Source organism: Aquarana catesbeiana, linkage group LG10 (assembly GCF_042186555.1).
Source record: "Aquarana catesbeiana isolate 2022-GZ linkage group LG10, ASM4218655v1, whole genome shotgun sequence".
Taxonomy (NCBI): domain Eukaryota; kingdom Metazoa; phylum Chordata; class Amphibia; order Anura; family Ranidae; genus Aquarana; species Aquarana catesbeiana.
The window spans coordinates 138,017,221-138,037,921 of record NC_133333.1 but is presented as its reverse complement, the minus strand read 5'-3'; the positions used below and the strand labels follow the sequence as shown (position 1 = coordinate 138,037,921).

General features: G+C 38.9%; 1 protein-coding gene across 1 annotated transcript in view; it reads right to left on the bottom strand.

Annotated features, from left to right (window-relative positions):
* The window catches only part of LOC141110916 (sulfotransferase 2B1-like), a 394,700-nt gene extending 374,368 nt beyond the window's left edge, over positions 1-20,332 (bottom strand). Inside the window, exon 1 of the mRNA XM_073602704.1 lies at positions 20,222-20,332. The gene's annotated coding sequence lies outside the window, so the exon portion shown is untranslated. The remainder of the gene's footprint in view (positions 1-20,221) is intronic.
* Between the last annotated feature and the right edge of the window lie 369 nt (positions 20,333-20,701).

The following is a 20,701-nucleotide window of genomic DNA, read 5'->3' as shown; positions in this document are numbered from 1 at the left end:
GCTTGCAGTGCCCCCCACACATTTTTTTCCTCAATTGAAGATAGGGAAAAAAAAAGACAGAGAGCAGAGTAGGGGAGAGAAAAGGAAGTATGAAAGAAAGGCAAAGTCCAGCTTCACCACAGGCAGCTTCAGAATTGTGGTATTTCCCTGCCTCGGACAGTCACAATGCTCTCCTCTGCTACTCAGTGTGCTCACTCGGGGGGGGGGGGATAGACAGAGTGACTCTGAGTCAGTCCCAGAGAGAGTCAGACAGGGGCCAAGGCCTGGCCCGGGGGAGTATATGAGAGTGAGTGATTCAGTCAGTCAGGAGCGGCCCCAGCCAATAATCCCTTCAAAGAGCAGGCTGGAGGTGGTGGACTGCAGCAGCACAGTGAAAGGGGCACAAGAGGAAGGACACTGATGCAGAGAAGTATGGTAATATGAAGGGGGCAGAGGAGGAAACTACCATGTCCACAGTCTCTGACCATCTCCTGTATCGTGTCCGCAGCCTCTGACTGTCTCCTGTATCATATCCGCAGCCTCTGACCATCTCCTTTTATCATGTCCGCACTCCGCAGCCTCTAACCATCACCTTTTATCATGTCTACAGCCTCTAACCATCTCCTTTTATAATGTCTACAGCCTCTAACCATCTCCTTTTATCATGTCTACAGTCTCTGAGGGGAGTCTGGGAGAGGAGTCAAGAGTGGGAGCGCCGTCAGGATGGGGGTTATGGGAGAAGTCAGACATGTGGACTATGGAGAGGAGACTATAGGTTAAAACCAGAGCCACCAAGCTGGAGCCATCTGACTGAGCGTTGCACTGTGCACCTGAGAGGAGGGGGAATCCTGCAGACTCTGAGGGAACTCTGTGCTGCCTGGGGTATAGTAACCTGATCTTCATGCCAATGAAGAAATGTTTTTTTACTTTTGTTTAACTTAAACACATGCTAATAGCACTAGCTATATGTTTATAGTTTAAATATTGATATCTGCACTGTTGGCACTGTAAAACTGTAATTTAGCGTACTTTTTTGCAGTGCCAGTAAAAAATTGGTGCCGTTTGTAAATGTCGTCATTCTGCCAGTAAATTTCACTTCGGGGGGTTGGCAACACTGGTGGCAAGGCACAGATCTGGCCAAGGTTACAAAAAAAATTCTGCTGCACCTAAGGTTCCTAAGAGCACAGTGGCCTCCATAATCCTTAAATGGAAGATGTTTGGGACGACCAGAACCCTTCCTAGAGCTGGCTGTCTGGCCAAACTGAGCTATTGGGGGAGAAGAGCCTTGGTGAGAGAGGTAAAGAAGAACCCAAAGATCAATGTGGCTGAGCTCCAGAGATGCAGTCGGGAGATGGGAGAAAGTTGTAGAAAGTCAACCATCACTGCAGCCCTCCACCAGTCAGGGCTTTATGGCAGAGTGGCCCGACGGAAGCCTCTCCTCAGTGCAAGACACATGAAAGCCTGAATAGAGTTTGCTAAAAAAACACCCGAAGGACTCCAAGATGGTGAGAAATAAGATTCTCTGGTCTGACAAGACCAAGATAGAACTTTTTGGCCTTAATTCTAAGCGACATGTGTGGAGAAAACCAGGCACTGCTCATCACCTGTCCAATACAGTCCCAACAGTGAAGCATGGTGGTGGCAGCATCATGCTGTGGGGGTGTTTTTCAGCTGCAGGGACAGGACGAATGGTTGCAATTGAGGGAAAGATGAATGCGGCCAAGTAAAGGGATATCCTGGATGAAAACCTTCTCCAGAGTGCTCAGGACCTCAGACTGGGCTGAAGGTTTACCTTCCAACAAGACAATGACCCTAAGCACACAGCTAAAATAACGAAGGAGTGGCTTCACAACAACTCCGTGACAGTTCTTGAATGGCCCAGCCAGAGCCCTGACTCCCAACTGAGCATCTCTGGAGAGACCTAATAATGGCTGTCCACCAACGTTTACCATCCAACCTGAAAGAACTGGAGAGGATCTGCAAGGAGGAATGGCAGAGGATCCCCAAATCCAGGTGTGAAAAACCTGTTGCATCTTTCCCAAAAAGACTCATGGCTGTATTAGATCAAAAGGGTGCTTCTACTAAATACTGAGCAAAGGGTCTAAATACTTAGGACCATGTGATATTTCAGTTTTTCTTTTTTAATAAATCTGCAAAAATGTCAACAATTCTGTGTTTTTCTGTCAATATGGGGTGCTGTGTGTACATTAACCACTTGATGACCGCCGCATGACTATATACGTCCACAGAGCGGCACGGGCAGGCAAAAGGGCGTACATTTACGTCCTTGCCTTCCCGCGGGTGGGGGTCTGATCGGACCCCCCCCGGTGCCAGCGGCGGTCGCCTTTGGTCTGGCAGCATTCAGAGATGAGAGGGAGGCCATCCGATCGTTGCCCCCCCTCGCGATCGCTCACAGCCAATGAGATTCTTCCCCTGCCTCTGTGTAGTACACAGAGGCAGGGGATGTGATGTCATCTCTCCTCGGCTCGGCAGTTTCCGTTCCGGCGCCAAGGAGAGAAGACTGAAATGTGAGTGCACCAAACACACACACACAGTAGAACATGCCAGGCACACAAAACACCCCCCTTTACCCCCCGACCCCCCCGATCACCCCTCCCCCCCCCCTGTCACACTGACACCAAGCAGTTTTTTTTTTTTGATTACTGCATGGTGTCAGTTTGTGACAGTTAGTGTGTTAGGGCAGTGAGTGTTAGCCCCCTTTAGGTCTAGGGTACCCCCCTAACCCCCCTAATAAAGTTTTAACCCCTTGATCACCCCCTGTCGCCAGTGTCACTAAGCTATCATTTTTCTGATCGCTGTATTAGTGTCACTGGTGACGCTAGTTAGGGACGTAAATATTTAGGTTCGCCGTCAGCGTTTTATAGCGACAGGGACCCCCATATACTATCTAATAAATGTTTTAACCCCTTTATTGCCCCCTAGTTAACCCTTTCACCACTGATCACCGTATAACTGTTACGGGTGATGCTGGTTAGTTCGTTTATTTTTTATAGTGTCAGGGCACCCGCCGTTTATTGCCGAATAAAGGTTTAGCCCCCTGATCGCCCGGCGGCGATATGCGTCACCCCAGGCAGCATCAGATTAGCGCCAGTACCGCTAACACCCACGCACGCAGCATACGCCTCCCTTAGTGGTATAGTATCTGTACGGATCAATATCTGATCTGATCAGATCTATACTAGCGTCCCCAGCAGTTTAGGGTTCCCAAAAACGCAGTGTTAGCGGGATCAGCCCAGATACCTGCTAGCACCTGCATTTTGGCCCTCCACCCGGCCCATCCCAGCCCACCCAAGTGCAGTATCGATCGATCACTGTCACTTACAAAACACTAAACGCATAACTGCAGCGTTCGCAGAGTCAGGCCTGATCCCTGCGATCGCTAACAGTTTTTTTGGTAGCGTTTTAGTGAACTGGCAAGCACCAGCGGCCTAGTACACCCCGGTCGTAGTCAAACCAGCACTGCAGTAACACTTGGTGACGTGGCGAGTCCCATAAGTGCAGTTCAAGCTGGTGAGGTGGCAAGCACAAGTAGTGTCCCGCTGCCACCAAGAAGAAGACAAACAGGCCCGTCGTGCCCATAGTGCCCTTCCTGCTGCATTCGCCAATCCTAATTGGGAACCCACCACTTCTGCAGCGCCCGTACTTCCCCCATTCACATCCCCAACCAAATGCAGTTGGCTGCATGAGAGGCATTTTCTTTATGTCCTCCCGAGTACCCCTACCCAACGAACCCCCCCAAAAAAGATGTTGTGTCTACAGCAAGCGCGGATATAGGCGTGACACCCGCTATTATTGTCCCTCCTGTCCTGACAATCCTGGTCTTTGCATTGGTGAATGTTTTGAACGCTACCATACACTAGTTGAGTATTAGCGTAGGGTACAGCATTGCACAGGCTAGGCACACTTTCACAGGGTCTCCCAAGATGCCATCGCATTTTGAGAGACCCGAACCTGGAACCGGTTACAGTTATCAAAGTTAGTTACAAAAAAAAAGTGTAAAAAAAAAAAAAAAAAAATATATAGAATAAAAAATAGTTGTCGTTTTATTGTTCTCTCTCTCTCTATTCTCTCTCTATTGTTCTGCTCTTTTTTACTGTATTCTATTCTGCAATGTTTTATTGTTATTATATTTTATCATGTTTGCTTTTCAGGTATGCAATTTTTTCCTTGTCAAAAGAAGTTTATTGAGTATACAATGTTATAAAGATACATAAAGTAAGTTTACAAGGATCTATAAAGTAAGCTCATTGTTTTACAGTAGGGTTTATATAGGTAAATATCATGAAATTTCAAATATTAAACATTGGGTTCACGTAAACCTAAATTAAAGATATATATCATTTCCTTAGTTACTTTTGTAGGTATTTAAATGATTTATACCTACTATACATATTGTTTACAAGTAGAGTGTATATAGGTCAAATAAATTCTGATAATGAGCTTTAATCGTAAGGTGGAGAAAAGGAAAGAGAAAGAAGAAAAAGGGTTGAAAGGTAGAGGTATGGTCCACAAGGTTGTCCCGCTCGTCAGTTTATTATTCTTTTTAGTTCTCTTTGAAGCCTTAGAATGGGTGTCTCTGTAAGTCATTTAATCTGTTACCATGGCAACAGGACAGAGTCATTGAAGTTTGACAGGAACTGTTGTTTTATCCAAGGATGCCAAAGTTTTTCAAATTTTGGAATTTGATTTTGATCGATGGCTACCATCTTAGCATGGGACATTGTATTATTCATTCTGTGAATTGTTTCTGCTAGTACCAATGTAGGAGATTTCCATGCCTTGGCCACTGTTTGTTTTGCAGCCGTTATTAGTTGGATCATTAGTTTGAATTGAGAGAGTGTTAACCATTCCGGTTTTAGATTAAGTAAAGTTAAATATGGATCTGGTTGTATTATTTTTTTAAATATTTTAGATGCAATCACGAAGACTTCCTTCCAGAAGGTTTGGATTACTGGGCACGTCCACCATATGTGTAAATATGTGCCTATTTCTGGGCATCCTCGAAAACAAAGAGCTGAGGTATTAGGTGAATATTTTGCCACTCTAGCGGGTACAAGGTACCAGCGAGTTAGGACTTTATAATTTGTCTCCAGTGCTAAGATGTTGGGTGAAGATGACTTAGATGTGAGCCATATGTTAGACCAGTCCGTGTCTTCTAAAGTTCGTCCCAGGTCCTCCTCCCACCTCTGAACGTAAGAGGGTCTATTAAGATCTGCTACTCCATATAATTGATTATAAAGTGATGAAATTGTACCTTTAGCAAATGGATCTTTTGTACAGATTGATTCAAAAATGGATAATTGGGATAATGGTGTATCCCCCTTTAGGAATGGTGTATAGAAATTTTTGATTTGGAGATATCTAAATATCTCAGAGTTTGGTAGATCATATTTTTCTCTAAGCAATGGGAATGAAAGGAATGATTTAGATGCTATGAAGTCATTTAGTGTCTGAATGCCTGATGTTGTCCAAGCTTTAAAAGAATTTGGGTAGATCCATGCCGGATAAAAGGCCGGATTTCTGATAAAAGAAAGGAGAGGATTGTGTGGAGATTGTAACTGATATTTGGTTTTTAGTTTATCCCAGAGAGATAAGAAGTGTTTAGTTATGGGATTATGAATTTTAAAGCGGTCTTTAGGATCAAGCCATAATAAATTTGATATTAATAGAGGGTCATTTTCTGAAGCCTCTATAAATACCCATAATGGGATTTCCTGTTTTGCATGGTATTTGGACAGACTGGCCAAATGTGCTGCTCTGTAGTAGTTAGTAAAATTAGGGTATCCCAGGCCTCCTTTATTTTTGGGAAGATGTAGTGTGTGTATAGGTATACGTGGTTTAGAAGAGCCCCATATAAACGAAGTTGCTCTTTTTTGTACTATTCTCAAAAAATAGGAAGGAATTGGAATAGGGAGGACTCTGAATAGATAAAGCAATTTGGGTAGAATAGTCATTTTGATTGCATTAATCTTCCCCATCCAGGATAAAGGAAGTTGCGTCCATTGTTTTTTTAGATTTGTGATCTGTCTTAATACAGGAGGATAATTGGTTGAGAATAAGTCAGAATGAGATGCTGTTAAATGAATTCCAAGATATGGGATTGATTTTTCTGCCCATGTGAATGGGAGTGCAGCCCCAGCCGGGATCAATTCCATGTTTGTGAGTGAAATATTAAGCACTAGGCATTTCTTAGGATTAATCATAAGGCCGGATAGGGCTGCAAATCCATCAAGAGCTGGTATTAAGTTAGGACCAGAGACCTGTGGTGATGATAGAAAAAGTAATATATCGTCTGCAAATATACATAATTTGTGTGTAATACCTCCTACTTCAATGCCAGTTATAGTTTGGTTTGTTCTGATGTATTGGGCCATGGGTTCGAGTATAAGGGCAAATAATAAGGGAGATAATGGGCAACCCTGTCGGGTACCTCTTTCGATATTAAAGGCTTCAGATTTGTATCCAGCATATTTTATATAGGCTTTGGGTTTATTATATAATGCTTTGATCCATGTTAAAAAGTGGGGTCCAAAACCCCATTTTTGTAATGAATATTGCATATATTGCCAGGATACTGTGTCAAATGCCCTCTTAATATCGAGAGATAGAAAACATAAAGGGATTTTCCGTTTTTTAGCAATATGTGCCAATAACACTGCCCTGCGTATATTATCGCCTGCCCGTCTATTTGGCATGAAGCCTACTTGATCTCTATGTATTAATTTTCCTATAATGCTATTGAGGCGTTTTGCTATTATTTTTGCTAATAATTTAATATCGAGGTTTAACAGAGAGATAGGCCGATAATTCACACAGGAAGTATCATCAGAAAGGGGTTTTGGGATCATACAAACAATTGCCATTAGTGTTTCTTGCCGAAAAGAATGTCCATCTAGAAGTTTGTTAAAAGTTTTAGTGAGAATGGGAGAGAGTATTTCTGAGAATGTTTTATAGTATAAAGCCGAGTAGCCGTCTGGGCCTGGTCTTTTGTTAAGTTTTAGGTCTTTTATGGCGTTAGCAACTTCATCTATAGTTATAGGCTCATCCAAACTGCTTTTTTGATTCTGAGATAACTCAGGTAAGGTTATTTTTGAGAAGAAGGATTCAGCCTCTGTAGGATTAAATTCATTGTTTGTCTTGTATAAAGTTGCGAGATGTGAGTGAAATTTATGGACTATTTTAACTGGATTACAAGTGTAAAAATTTTTTGATAATTTCAAACGTATTGGTTTGAAAGATTTGTTAGTTGAATTTAATGCCCGAGCCAAATATGTACCTGGTTTGTTTGTATTCATGTAGAAATTGTGTTTGGAGCGTTTGAGGGATTTATCAACTGACTCAGTGAGAAATAGATCGTATTCCAATCTAGATTTTTCCAGATGAGATTTTGTACTCTGAGATGGATTATCTTGAAATGATATGTAGGCTGCATTAAAATTGAGTTCTAGTTTTTTTGCTAGATTTTTGCGTTCCCGTTTAAATAGTGCCATTTGTCTTTGTATTGTACCACGCAAGACAGGCTTATGAGCTTCCCACAGTGTTATTGGGGAGATGTCTGTTGTATTATTAATTGATATGTATTCCTTTAAAGCTTGTTCAATGGCCATCTGATGTAGTGGGTGTTTGAGCATTATGTCCGGTAAGTACCACGTTGGGTCATGCGCTTTTGGTATGGCTGAGGCTATAGTAGTGTATACTGCATTATGGTCAGACCACGGAATCGGAATTATATCTGATGCAATAATTTCTGGTATCATTCCTATTGTTAGAAAAATATGATCTATTCTGGTGAAGGTTTGATGAGGGTGCGAGAAATAAGTGAATTTCTTTTTCATTGGGTTACTTTCTCTCCATGAATCTACCAGATTGTATTTGGAAAGAAGTTGAGAAAAAGGTAATCTAGAGGTTATTTTGGATGGTGTAAAAGGTGATTTATCTAGAAATGGGAGGAGGACCTGGTTCGAATCCCCACACATTATCACTGTTCCTATTTTGTGTGTATTAATCACTTGTAATATATGTGAGAGGAATGGTGTAGGTTGTTTGTTAGGAGCGTAGTAGGAAATCACCGTGATTGCTGTATCCATTATATAACCCATGAGTATCAGGTATCTACCTTCTGGGTCTTTAATTTCTGATGATAAGGTGAATGGTGTGGATCGGTGAAATGCAATTAGAGTTCCCCTTTGCTTGGTACAGGCAGAAGCCGTGTAAATTTGTTGATAAAAAGGAGAAATATATTTTGGAGTAGAATCTTTGGTGAAGTGTGTTTCTTGGAGGCATACTATGTGAGCCTTCTTGTTATGGAAAGTACGGAAGGCTTTGTTCCTTTTTTGAGGGACATTTATTCCCTGAACATTCAGGGAAAGTATATTCAGTGGTGCCATGGCAATAGATCAAATAGTTTTGACTTACTTTTTGTTATGCAGAGCTGACTGCGCAGATCAACCTGTGTGGACTGAAGAGATGAATAGATAGAAAAGAAACCAGTGAATTCTGGAGTAAAGAGTAAACAAAAAACATATGAGATTAGATGATACATTGTATAAATTATTTTTTGCAAGTAATCACAATTTACCCGTGAAAGAGAATAAATATCTCTCTCAGGGGAATAAGTGCCTTCGTCACACTCCCACATAATATGGTTGGGAGAATGAGGAGGGCTAATGGGGGTACACGGATCTTCCGCTTACAGGAGAGAAGTGCTATGTCAAAAGACATCAAAATGATGTTTCATTAATTGGAGTGCAGAATATAGTTTTTGTTGAAATTATTTATTCCAGGGTGGTTGTATATGGTTAGTCTTGCCCTAGGCTAAATAATTCAGTTAGAAAGGTACTGTTAATAACTTTGGTATTGATGAAGATAGTTTGAATTATTTTGGGATTTTAACCCTTTTAGAGTAAATAATTACATATTTTATTCATATGTAACTGTTTAGATATGTTAACTCATAAAATTGAGGTTGTATTGCTTCAGATTAGAATAAACAAAAACATAATTCTAGGAACTAGTTAGGTAATAATATATTTGTTTTAAGAAAAGAAAAAAAAAAAAAAAAAGCTTCCATTACTTCTGGATTATTGAACATATTTGTCCTAAAAAGTAATAAATCTATTATTATTACCTGATAATATATAACTGAACAAGAATTTCCTTATTTCACTTATATATTCTAAGGCTATATGAATCAGAAGTAATAAGAAATATAACTGGAATGTAACATGATCCCACACAGTGTGTGACTATCAGAATGCAGTTACATTCAGTTATAAATACAGGTTTTTTATAGAGAACCATCTCTTAGTATAATAAATGAAGAGATATCAGGAATTAGGATGTCAGTCCATTGAATCTTCTTGGTCCATGGATGATGTGGCATAACGGCCTCTTTTGTGAGAATGATGATTCCCATTTTGTTCTGAAATTTTCTGAGTGCTGCCTGAAGGTGAAGATGATGCCATTTTTCTGCGTGTGGGAGTGTTGCTGCTTGTGGGTTCTGTCAGATTTAATTTTAAAAGGGTTTGTTGTAGTTCATCTGCTGATCTGCTTCTGTAAATTGTACCTTGGTAGTTAAATCTGACTGAAAAGGGGAAGCCCCATTGATACATAATGTTGTGGCGTTGCAGTTCCATTAGTTGGGGTTTCATGGATCGTCTTTTAGTAATAGTAAGTTGGGATAGGTCAGCAAAAATTTGATAATTGTGTCCATGAAAATTAAGTTCCTTTTTTTCTCTTGCAGCAATTAGTATTTGTTCTTTCGTTCTGTAATAATGAAATTTTGTGATTATATCACGTGGGGGTCCATCTTTCTTTTTGGCTGTGAGGGCTCTGTGTACTCTGTCCAGTTCTAAACGTTCAATAGGGATATCTGGCTTTAGTTCTTGTAATAGAGCAGTAATAGTAGATTGCAGGTCTGTCACAGTTTCAGGTATTCCCCTTATGCGCAAGTTTGAACGTCTGGCTCTATTTTCGTAATCTTCGAGCTTAGTTTGAAGTATTAAATTCTCTTTTTTTAATTGTTCCAATTCTGTTATATTTTCTTGGGTTGTAATTTCAATTTCATCCATTTTTATTTCTAAGGCTGCGGTGCGGTTTCCCAGCTCTCTTATTTCTTTGGTTAGGCTTTTTGTTATTTGGTCTGAGGTTTGTTTTAAAGCCTTATGAAGCATCTTTTCAAATTGTAATAATATTACTGGGGATACTGAGGAGGCTTGTGGAGAAGTTTGTGAGAGGATTTGTTCTGTATCTGACTCAAATGGAGAGTCTTGCTGTGACATTTTCTGTCTGTGAGAGCGCCCTGATGCTGTATCTTGTGAGGTGACTGGAGCTGCTTCAGCTGCAGTGAGTGCCTGTGAGCTCTTTGTGAGGTGATTTTTATTTCTGCCACGGTTTCCTCCCAGTACCATATTTCCTGCCCAAACTTTCACAGTTTGTTCCCAGGGGCAAAAAGGTTCAAATGGATACCTTTTGAGTCTGCAGTCTCCGCTTTGTCCTTCTCTTCTCTCCTCAGCGGTGTGGAGCTCTAACAATGCATGTCTGCTCCGCTAGGCTCCGCCTCCTGCCCCCCCCGGTATGCAATTTTTTATACTTTACCGTTTACTGTGTTTTATTGTTAAGCATTTTTTTGTCTTCAGGTACGCCATTCACGACTTTGAGTGGTTATACCAGAATGATGCCTGCAGGTTTAGGTATCATCTTGGTATCATTCTTTTCATCCAGCGGTCGGCTTTTATGTAAAAGCAATCCTAGCAGCTAATTAGCCTCTAGACTGCTTTTACAAGCAGTGGGAGGGAATGCCCCCCCCCACCGTCTTCCGTGTTTTTCTCTGGCTCTCCTGTCTCAACAGGGAACCTGAGAATGCAGCCGGTGATTCAGCCAGCTGACCATAGAGCTGATCAGAGACCAGAGTGGCTCCAAACATCTCTATGGCCTAAGAAACCGGAAGCTACGAGCATTTCATGACTTAGATTTCGCCGGATGTAAACAGCGCCATTGGGAAATTGGGAAAGCATTTTATCACACCGATCTTGGTGTGGTCAGATGCTTTGAGGGCAGAGGAGAGATCTAGGGTCTAATAGACCCAATTTTTTCAAAAAAGAGTGCCTGTCACTACCTATTGCTATCATAGGGGATATTTACATTCCCTGAGATAACAATAAAAATGATTAAAAAAAAAAATGAAAGAAACAGTTTAAAAATAAGATAAAAAAGCAAAAAAATAATTAAAAAAAAAAAAAAAGCACCCCTGTCCCCCCCCCCTGCTCTCGCGCAAAGGCGAACGCAAGCGTCGGTCTGGCGTCAAATGTAAACAGCAATTGCACCATGCATGTGAGGTGTCACCGCGAATGTCAGATCGAGGGCAGTAATTTTAGCAGTAGACCTCCTCTGTAAATCTAAAGTGGTAACCTGTAAAGGCTTTTAAAGGCTTTTAAAAATGTATTTAGTTTGTCGCCACTGCACGTTTGTGCGCAATTTTAAAGCATGTCATGTTTGGTATCCATGTACTCGGCCTAAGATCATCTTTTTTATTTCATCAAACATTTGGGCAATATATTGTGTTTTAGTGCATTAAAATTTAAAGAAGTGTGTTTTTTCCCCCAAAAAATGCGTTTGAAAAATCGCTGCGCAAATACTGTGTGAAAAAAAAAAATGAAACACCCACCATTTTAATCTTTAGGGCATTTGCTTTAAAAAATATATAATGTTTGGGGGTTCAAAGTAATTTTCTTGCAAAAAAATAAAAAAAAATAAAAACGGCAGAGGTGATCAAATACCATCAAAAGAAAGCTCTATTTGTGGGAAGAAAAGGATGCAAATTTCGTTTGGGTACAGCATTGCATGACCGCGCAATTAGCAGTTAAAGAGACGCAGTGCCAAATTGGAAAAAGTCCTCTGGTCCTTAGGCAGCATAATGGTCCGGGGCTAAAGTGGTTAATGGGTAAAAAAATGAACTTAAATGATTTTAGCAAATGGCTGCAATATAACAAACAGAGTGAAAAATTTAAGGGGGTCTGAACACTTTCTGTCCCACTGTGTGTGTGTGTATATATATATATATATATATATATATATATATATATATATATATATATATATATATATATATATATATATATATATATATATATATATATATATATATATATATATATATATATAATAAATATATAAAAATTTTTTTTTTTTTTTTTTTTTTTTAAATTGTCTGTCTTTTTTCGTTTACAGAGCAAAAAATAACAAACACAGCAGTGATCAAACATGACAAAAAGAAATCTGTATTTGTGGTCATAAAAGGACATACATTTTATTTGGGTACAGTGTTGCATGACCATGCAATGGTCATTTAAAGGAATGCAGTGCCGTAACACAAAAAATGGCCTCGTCATGAAGAGGGGGTCATTTTTCCTGAGGTCAACTGGTTAAAGTCCCATTAGTTTAAATTTGGTTGGGACCCAATATTCAGAGCAGCAAAAGTCATCTATGGTACAAAATAAGCAATGATGTTGATGTCATATTTCTCTGGAGCTTCTGCTGCCCTAAAGGTTTAATAGAAAAGTACCTGGAATTTTACATGGTAGATTATGCTGCAATTGCAGTACAACTGTTACCATTAAAAATATGTTATCATAACACTCAACATCCCGCCAACTGAAGTGCCAGATTGGTACAATACATTTATGCTAAATGAAACATGGATCGAAGTAACAAACAACTATACTCCTAGAGCTCAAAGAAATAGAGACAGACGTCGCAGATCACCATCATCTCATCAAAACAGAAGAGGAAATAACCAAGGAAGTCCAGGACTCTCCCCTCCTAGACGCAGAGACCGCATGGATAGACAAGACCAAATGAACACCTGAATTGCATTCATCCACAAGAACCACAGAAATCATCCTACGCACGATTATCTTCAATCGAATTCCAGCTATCAAGTCAGCCATTGGACCTTCAGTTGGAACAACCTCAGACCACTCAACAAGAACTTATTCAACCACAAAGATTAGAATTTTTGCTTAAAAGCTAAACGATCGTTTGCTTTCACCCCCCCTCCCCATATTTTGCATCTTTTTCCTTTTTCTCCCCCCCTTATTTGTCTTTCTATTTTTCTTTTTTCTTGCTCTCTTCTCTCTCTTCTCTTTCTCCCCCCCCTTTTTCTGTTCCCCAATCTATTCTCTTATTTAGCAGAGGGGTCGTACAAGATCAGAAGCACATCAATACACCCAAGCCAAAGAAAATATGTACAGATATCCTGATCATAACTATCAACACAAGGGTATGTTAGATATGTTTGAACTAAAAAATGTATGTTTGTAAGTAAGATACCTAAAGAATATTTACATCTTTACCCTGTAGTATATTAAGGTATGGCTTTACCCTTTACTTCATTTACTACGAACCATTAGCCATTCTTGATCTTTCACGATCGATATTATCTTCAGTGAATCTATTAATCTTTTCCAAAAATATGTTACATATAAAATACACTAAATAAGCAATACAAGATGGGGCGGGTTCAGGGATGGGGGTGGGCGAGGGAGGTGGGGGTGAGGGGAGGTGGGTGGGCGGGGGGAGAGGAGGGGGAGGGAGAGGGGTGAATTTCAGAGAGAAATGTATATATATTCTTCTAAATATAATAGAATTGTTAACACACCTGCTCTTATAAATACCAAAAGTCGCAAAAGTTACTGTGGTATTGAATATCATTGACTTTATTAGATCTAAAATGGCTGATTAACGTTTTGATTTTCGTAAAAAGGGTTGAACTTAAATCAACCAAGGTTATGATAACTACAGAAGATGTTTATATTCAACATAAGGAATAAGCATGTTGGTGGATCATTCAAGACATACTTTAAACGAGTCCACATAAGGACACTTTCCTACACAAAAATACAATATTTTTTCCATATTTTGCTAAATAGGAGGAAATTAACACTGTTACACAACATTCCTAACAACAGTCGAACTTTCTGGTAAAATAGGATCTGGTTATTTTTGAGAAAAAAAGAAAAAAAGGAAAAAAAAAAAAAAAAAAAGAGCAACATTTAATATGAGTCATGTCGACCACCATAATGCCTTATACCTACAATCCCTATCTAAGGGAAAAATTTTTCTTTCCTTTGAAAAAAGAGTTCTGTTTTTCTTTTCCAAGTTTGTTTGATACAGTTAAAGATTTATAGAATATGTAAACACTATGATACTAATTAATTTACACGAAAATTTTCCATAGAACATACAGATCCCCTTAAATACAAGACGCTCTTAATTCCTATGACAAGGTCTCCCCCCAGTGGCTATCGAATATAATTATCTGGGGTATTATATCCTATATACACCCAGTAAACACATCAAAACCCAAAGCTCAAAAAGATCCTATAAAAAAAACAGGGTCCATTACTATCACGTTTCTGTACACAATCATCAGAGTGCTCCCAAATCCCTATCCACACACAAATTGCATATAATATTTCATATTCTCCCATGCTCAAAACGTCCTACATTCATCCTGTAAGATCTGATCTCTACAATTAAGTAGTTGCCCCGAAGTGCTAAGAATTTTAGTAAATTAAATAAAGGAAAAAGAAAAGAGAACACAAAGTGTCGAATTAAAACCCATCTGATCCTACTTAGACATTGCCCCCACACAAGGAGTGAAATAACTTTCGCTCTTTGAACTTACCGGCTCTTCTTAACAGGGTAGATTAGTTGATCTAAATCTACCTCCGGTACACTCTACCTTCCTATCCTTGAGGTAGGAAAACTTCTTCCCCCACCCACATTCCCCCTTCCCCCCCCCCTTTTTTTTTTTTTTTTTTTTTTTTTTTTCTTTTTCCTCTCCTACTTCCTTAACCCCCCTTAGCCCCAGAGAACGTATACCTGACCTAAAACAAGACACACAATTAAAGTAAACCTTTTTATACCCCTGAGCCCAAACACCCTAACTTTCAGATTCAGAAATACACTAAAAATGCCCATTCCTAAACACCAAACTGTCTCAACGACACTTAAGCTAATTTCAGTAAATGCCAATGGACTTAACATCCCTGAAAAACGAACCAAATTCCTCAATGAATTTCATAAACTCAAAGCTAATATCATTTGCATACAAGAAACTCACTTTAAAACTAATAAAGCTCCCAAATTACAAGATAAAAGATTTCCAACTGCATATCATGCCACCAATCCTGAGGGGAAATCCAAAGGAGTCTCAATTTTGATTTCCAAACAAACTCCCCTTCAGATCCATGACACAATGCTTGACCCAGGGGGAAGATACATATTCATTAAAGGGAAGCTGGGACCTCATCCCATCACAATTGCCAACATATACACCCCTAACTCAAAACAGGTAACCTTCTTTCGTAAAATAAAGGACCTTTTAACAAACTTCGCGGCAGGTATGATTATCTTAGGGGGAGATTTTAATATTCCATTAAATCCGCTCATAGACACCTCGAGTGGTACATCTAGCCTTCCTTTTAAAGCACTGAAACAAATTAAAATCCAACTACAGGAGCTAATGTTACATGACACCTGGAGAATCCTTAACCCTCAAACCAAAGACTTCACATACTTCTCCACAATTCATCAAAAATACTCTAGGATTGATTACTTTCTGATCTCACAACCTGACCTTGACTTACTGACAGACTCAACAATTGAAACCATGACGTTATCCGACCATCACCCGATCACCATAACATTAACTTTCCCAGAAAAATCTACCATAACTAAAACGTGGAGACTAAACACCACGGTATTGAAAGACCCTTTAGACGTAATACACTTTAATGACAAACTAAACGAATACTTTTCACTAAATGAAAATGACGAGACATCTTTGATCACTCAGTGGGAAGCACACAAGTGTGTTATGAGAGGTGAGTTCATAAATAAGTTAGCTAAACTAAAGAAGGAAAAACAATCAAGAATAAGATCGTTATTAGAACAAATTCATAGATTAGAACTAACCCATAAAAGAACTGTGGCACTCTCTACATTTGAAGACTTAACTAAAGCAAGAACTCTACTCTCAGAAGAGTTGAGCATGAAAACTAAAAGACAATATATCTTGAGACATAAAATATATTACGAGCAAGGCAATAAAAGTGGAAGGTTGCTCGCAAAAGCAGTCCAAAACAAGAAAGTTGCTTCAACAATTCATCAAATAAGAGACAAGCAAGGCGCACTACACTCTTCGAATGAGGAGATTGCCAAACAGTTCGAGCTCTATTACCAATCCTTATACAACATCCCATCTAATCCCAAATGCCCACAAAACTCAAACAAGAGAACAAAACTTATTCAAGAGTTCCTAGAAAAATACTGCCCACCTCAAATATCGAAAAATTCAGCACAAGAACTAGAAATGCCCATAACTTGTCTAGAATTTGAGAAAGCCTTAAAAGATATGAAAATTGGAAAAGCACCAGGCCCAGACGGATTACCCCTTCAATACTACAAAACATTTACCAACATACTAAAACCAAGATTTTTAAAAGCCTTTCAGTCACTCTACTCCGAACAATATCCCCCCAAACAACTTTTGGAAGCACATATTTCGGTAATACCAAAAGAAGGCAAAGATACAACTCAGGTTACTAACTATAGGCCAATTTCCCTAATTAACGTCGATATTAAGATATACGCCAAAATATTAGCAAATAGACTCCTACCCCTACTCTCTTCCCTCATTTTCTTGGACCAAGTAGGCTTTATCCCAGGAAGAGAAGGGCGAGACAATACAACCAAAGCAATAAACATTAATCATTGGCTAACAACCCAAAAGAAACAGGGTTTCTTCCTCTCCCTTGATGCCGAGAAGGCGTTTGACAGAGTGGCCTGGGATTTCATTGACGCTACATTAAAACATATAGGAATTCTACCTTTAATGAGGTCCTATGTCAAAGTACTATACTCAAATCCATCAGCAAGAGTTAGAGTAAATGGCCACCTGTCAAACGCCTTCAATCTCCGCAATGGCACAAGACAGGGTTGCCCCCTTTCACTACTATTGTTCGTCCTCACATTAGAACCACTATTAAATAAAATTAGATCCAATCCAGACATCAAGGGAATTGATATCCACAAACGCACGTACAAAGTTGCAGCATTCGCCGACGATATGCTTCTATTCCTCTCAGAACCCCATATATCCCTACCAAATGTCATTCAAGACCTAGAATATTTCCAATTACTCTCAAATTTAAAAATCAACCACTCAAAATCTAGTGCCTTAAATATCACACTACCCCCAAAATCAGTAGAATTATGTAAAAAAAACTTTCCCTTCTCGTGGGCCAATCAAAGTATAACATATCTTGGAACTGAAATCCCTACAAATTTAAATGACCTCTACAAACTCAATTACCTACCCATCCTAAAAGAGACACAGGACGATTTAAAAAGATGGAATTCTCTAAATGTTTCTTGGTTTGGCAGAGCTTCTCTAATCAAGATGACAATTCTTCCTAGATTTCTGTATGTGATGCAAACGATCCCCATCAAACTCCCATCCTCATTCTTTAAATCTTTCCGTAAAGCATGCTCTACCTTTATCTGGAGGAGCAAACCTCCCAGAATAAAATTTTCCAGACTAAACCTACCTAAAAATAAAGGGGGGATAGCTCTGCCGGACTTACAGAAATACCACCAAGCTGCCCTTCTGACAAGAATAGTAGACTGGAACATCCACGACAAAGTTAAAGACTGGGTTAATTTAGAACAATCTCTTTTCTCCCACCAATTGAAATCCTTCCCATGGATCTGTCCGAAGCACCACCCAAAAAACACTAAATCCCACCCACTTATCGGTTCCACACTTGAAACATTTAACAATACTTATAAAAAAAACAACCCACTCCCTTGGATGAGTCCTCTAACACCATTAAAGAATAATCCAGACTTTCTCCCAGGTACGGAAAAAAATTTTCTATCTAAGTCATGGCCACACAAAGAAATTCTTGTCAAACACTTCTTCAAAAATAGTAAACTATTATCAAGAGACGAAATAAACAAAGATAGCGAACCTCCCCAGATCTCTCAATGGAACTACATACAAATTAGACATTACTTGACTAGCAATGAGAAAACCCAACACTGGACTAGACCTCTTACGACTCTAGAAGACCTTTGCACCAAAACAACCCCACAGAGACATATCATATCTATTCTATATAACTCGCTCTTTGTGAGTAATTCTGAATTCTCCAGCTCGTCATGCCAAGCCTGGGAACAAGATCTTAACCTAACTCTGTCAAAAGAAAATTGGGAAAGAATTTTTATATACGCACATAAAGGTTCTCTTAATGTTGCTACTCAAGAGTGTGGCTTTAAAATTATCACGAGATGGTATAGAACCCCCACTCTATTGCACAAATTCTTTCCCCAGACCTCGAACAGATGTTGGAGATGCAAACAGGAGGAAGGCTCGATGATACACATCTGGTGGACTTGCCCACTAATCAAAGAATTTTGGAAAATGGTTCACGAAACCGTCACTTCAATCACCTCAGAAAACTTAAGTTTCAACCCAGCACAATACTTATTACACTACAATACTATTCCCAAAAAACAATACCTAAAATCTCTAACCATGTTTATGGTAAACGCTGCAAGACACTGTATCCCATGCCACTGGCGCTCTAACTCTATACCGTCAAAAAAAGAATGGTTCCGCAGAATAAACAATATAGAAAAAATAGAAGAACTCATAAGCATATCTCAGGAGAAAATAACTTATTTTGCTTCAACATGGTACAAATGGATAGAATTCAAAAATTCTCAGACATACAAAGCACTCAACATTTAATAGGATTCATAAGAAGGTTTAAGAAAACATAACGAAAATAACAGGTCATTTAAACAATCCCCTACCCCCCCCCCCCCCCACCTTTTTTTTTTTTTCTTTTTTTTTTTTTTCTTCGCTTTCTTTTTCCCTTCAAGCCACAATCTAGGTCAGTTATTACCCATAACTCCAATTCAAGAGTCCCATGATGTTACTTGAAAATATATTTAGCATAAATAAAAATGTTCATTTTTGTAACTTTCTACAACCATATTGTATGTATATACCGTCCTTTACTGTACTTTAACCAATTGTCATATGTACCACTTTTATGCAAATGTACTATTACAATGCTTTCATGTAATTTCATGTTCAATCAATAAAAACCTTTATGAAACAAAAAAAAAATATGTTATCATTTTAACGATTAAGGTGAAGGTTCTTACTTATCCAGGTCATAGAACCAAAGAAGTTGCTTGGATAACTTAAATAATTTGGATAAGTAATACTAACACAACAGCATGATCTTATTTTACAGTCCAAAGTGTTGCTTCGCAGTGAAGTAAAATCATAACTTTTTTAAGAAGCTGGGACTCTACAGACATGTGTAACTATGAATTAATCCAACATCACAGTATACACACACATATAGGCATGAACTACGATCATAGAGAATGAATATTGGTTCCAATATGCAAAGAGAAAGAGGCAGGGGGTACTGATAAATTAACGGTGAGGATATTTTTTTTCTTCTAATGTATACCTAAAGGCAAAATGTAATTTTTCGGGGGGGGGGGGGGGGGGGCTAGAGATAGTAATGCGTAGGAAATATTACAACTTCTGAGGCAAAATCTATTAAAAGTGGCAGAAAACCCTCTTAGTTATCACCAGAACAAATCTCCCCATTGTAAAATTTACCCTCTAGTCTTGGAAAATGTAGCATTTCCTCCTTTTCTGCCCCAATGACATGATAAATAGGATATATAGACAAGGTTAATTGCCCCAGCCAGACACAAACAACATTAAAACTTCCATTAAAGCGCCCAAACTCTACCCAAAATAACCGAATTTTGATCATTGATCAATCAATCATCACTTCCACCAAAAGACGTCCACCCCTCCTTGGATATTAATTAAAGTACCCCTGCAACTAGAGGTGCCATAATCTGTAGGTGATCACTGCCTCCCTCACTGCAGGGGTCAAGCTGGATAAACCTTGCAAGATTAAAGTCACTTCAGGTAAAATGATCAGCGCCAATTACACGAAAACATGACGTTTGGGGGTTGCATTTTTCCTTTATTCATTCAAAATAATTTTATTCTAAAATAGCATCTACATTTCTTTAATAAGTTATCCTTCAAATTAAAAAAACAAAAACATCCCCATCTAAAAGTAAAGGAGAATAAATTAGGAGAGATGAACAGTACCTTCTGTACTCCGGTCACCAGTTATGGATAAAAGAGCTTTGTTTGTTAAAGTTGTATTCTGCTACTGTGCCAGGATCTTGTACTTTATAGCAAGCCTCTGCAATCTGAGCTGTGCTGTTACTTTACTCCTTTTTTATATAGCAGCTAAGGTCCAACATGCAATTGTCCCACCTCTTCTTTTGCTATTGGGCATTTTATTTGGAACTATTAGTTGCAGAGAAGGAATGTGGATTCAGTTCTATCCAAGTGGATATGCACGTTTAGAGAAGATATTTAAATAATAACAATACAATATAATAAATTGAGTCATTTGTATACCTAATTGCTAAGAAGCTGGGTCAGTGTAGGCTCAGCATAGAAGAGCTGCATAATTTATTTAAATCTACAAACAAAATGTAGTTTTCGTGCATGTGCTATTATCTCTGAGCCCACTTTGATTAAAATAAATATGATGTTACAGGGGATACCACATTGTGTTTA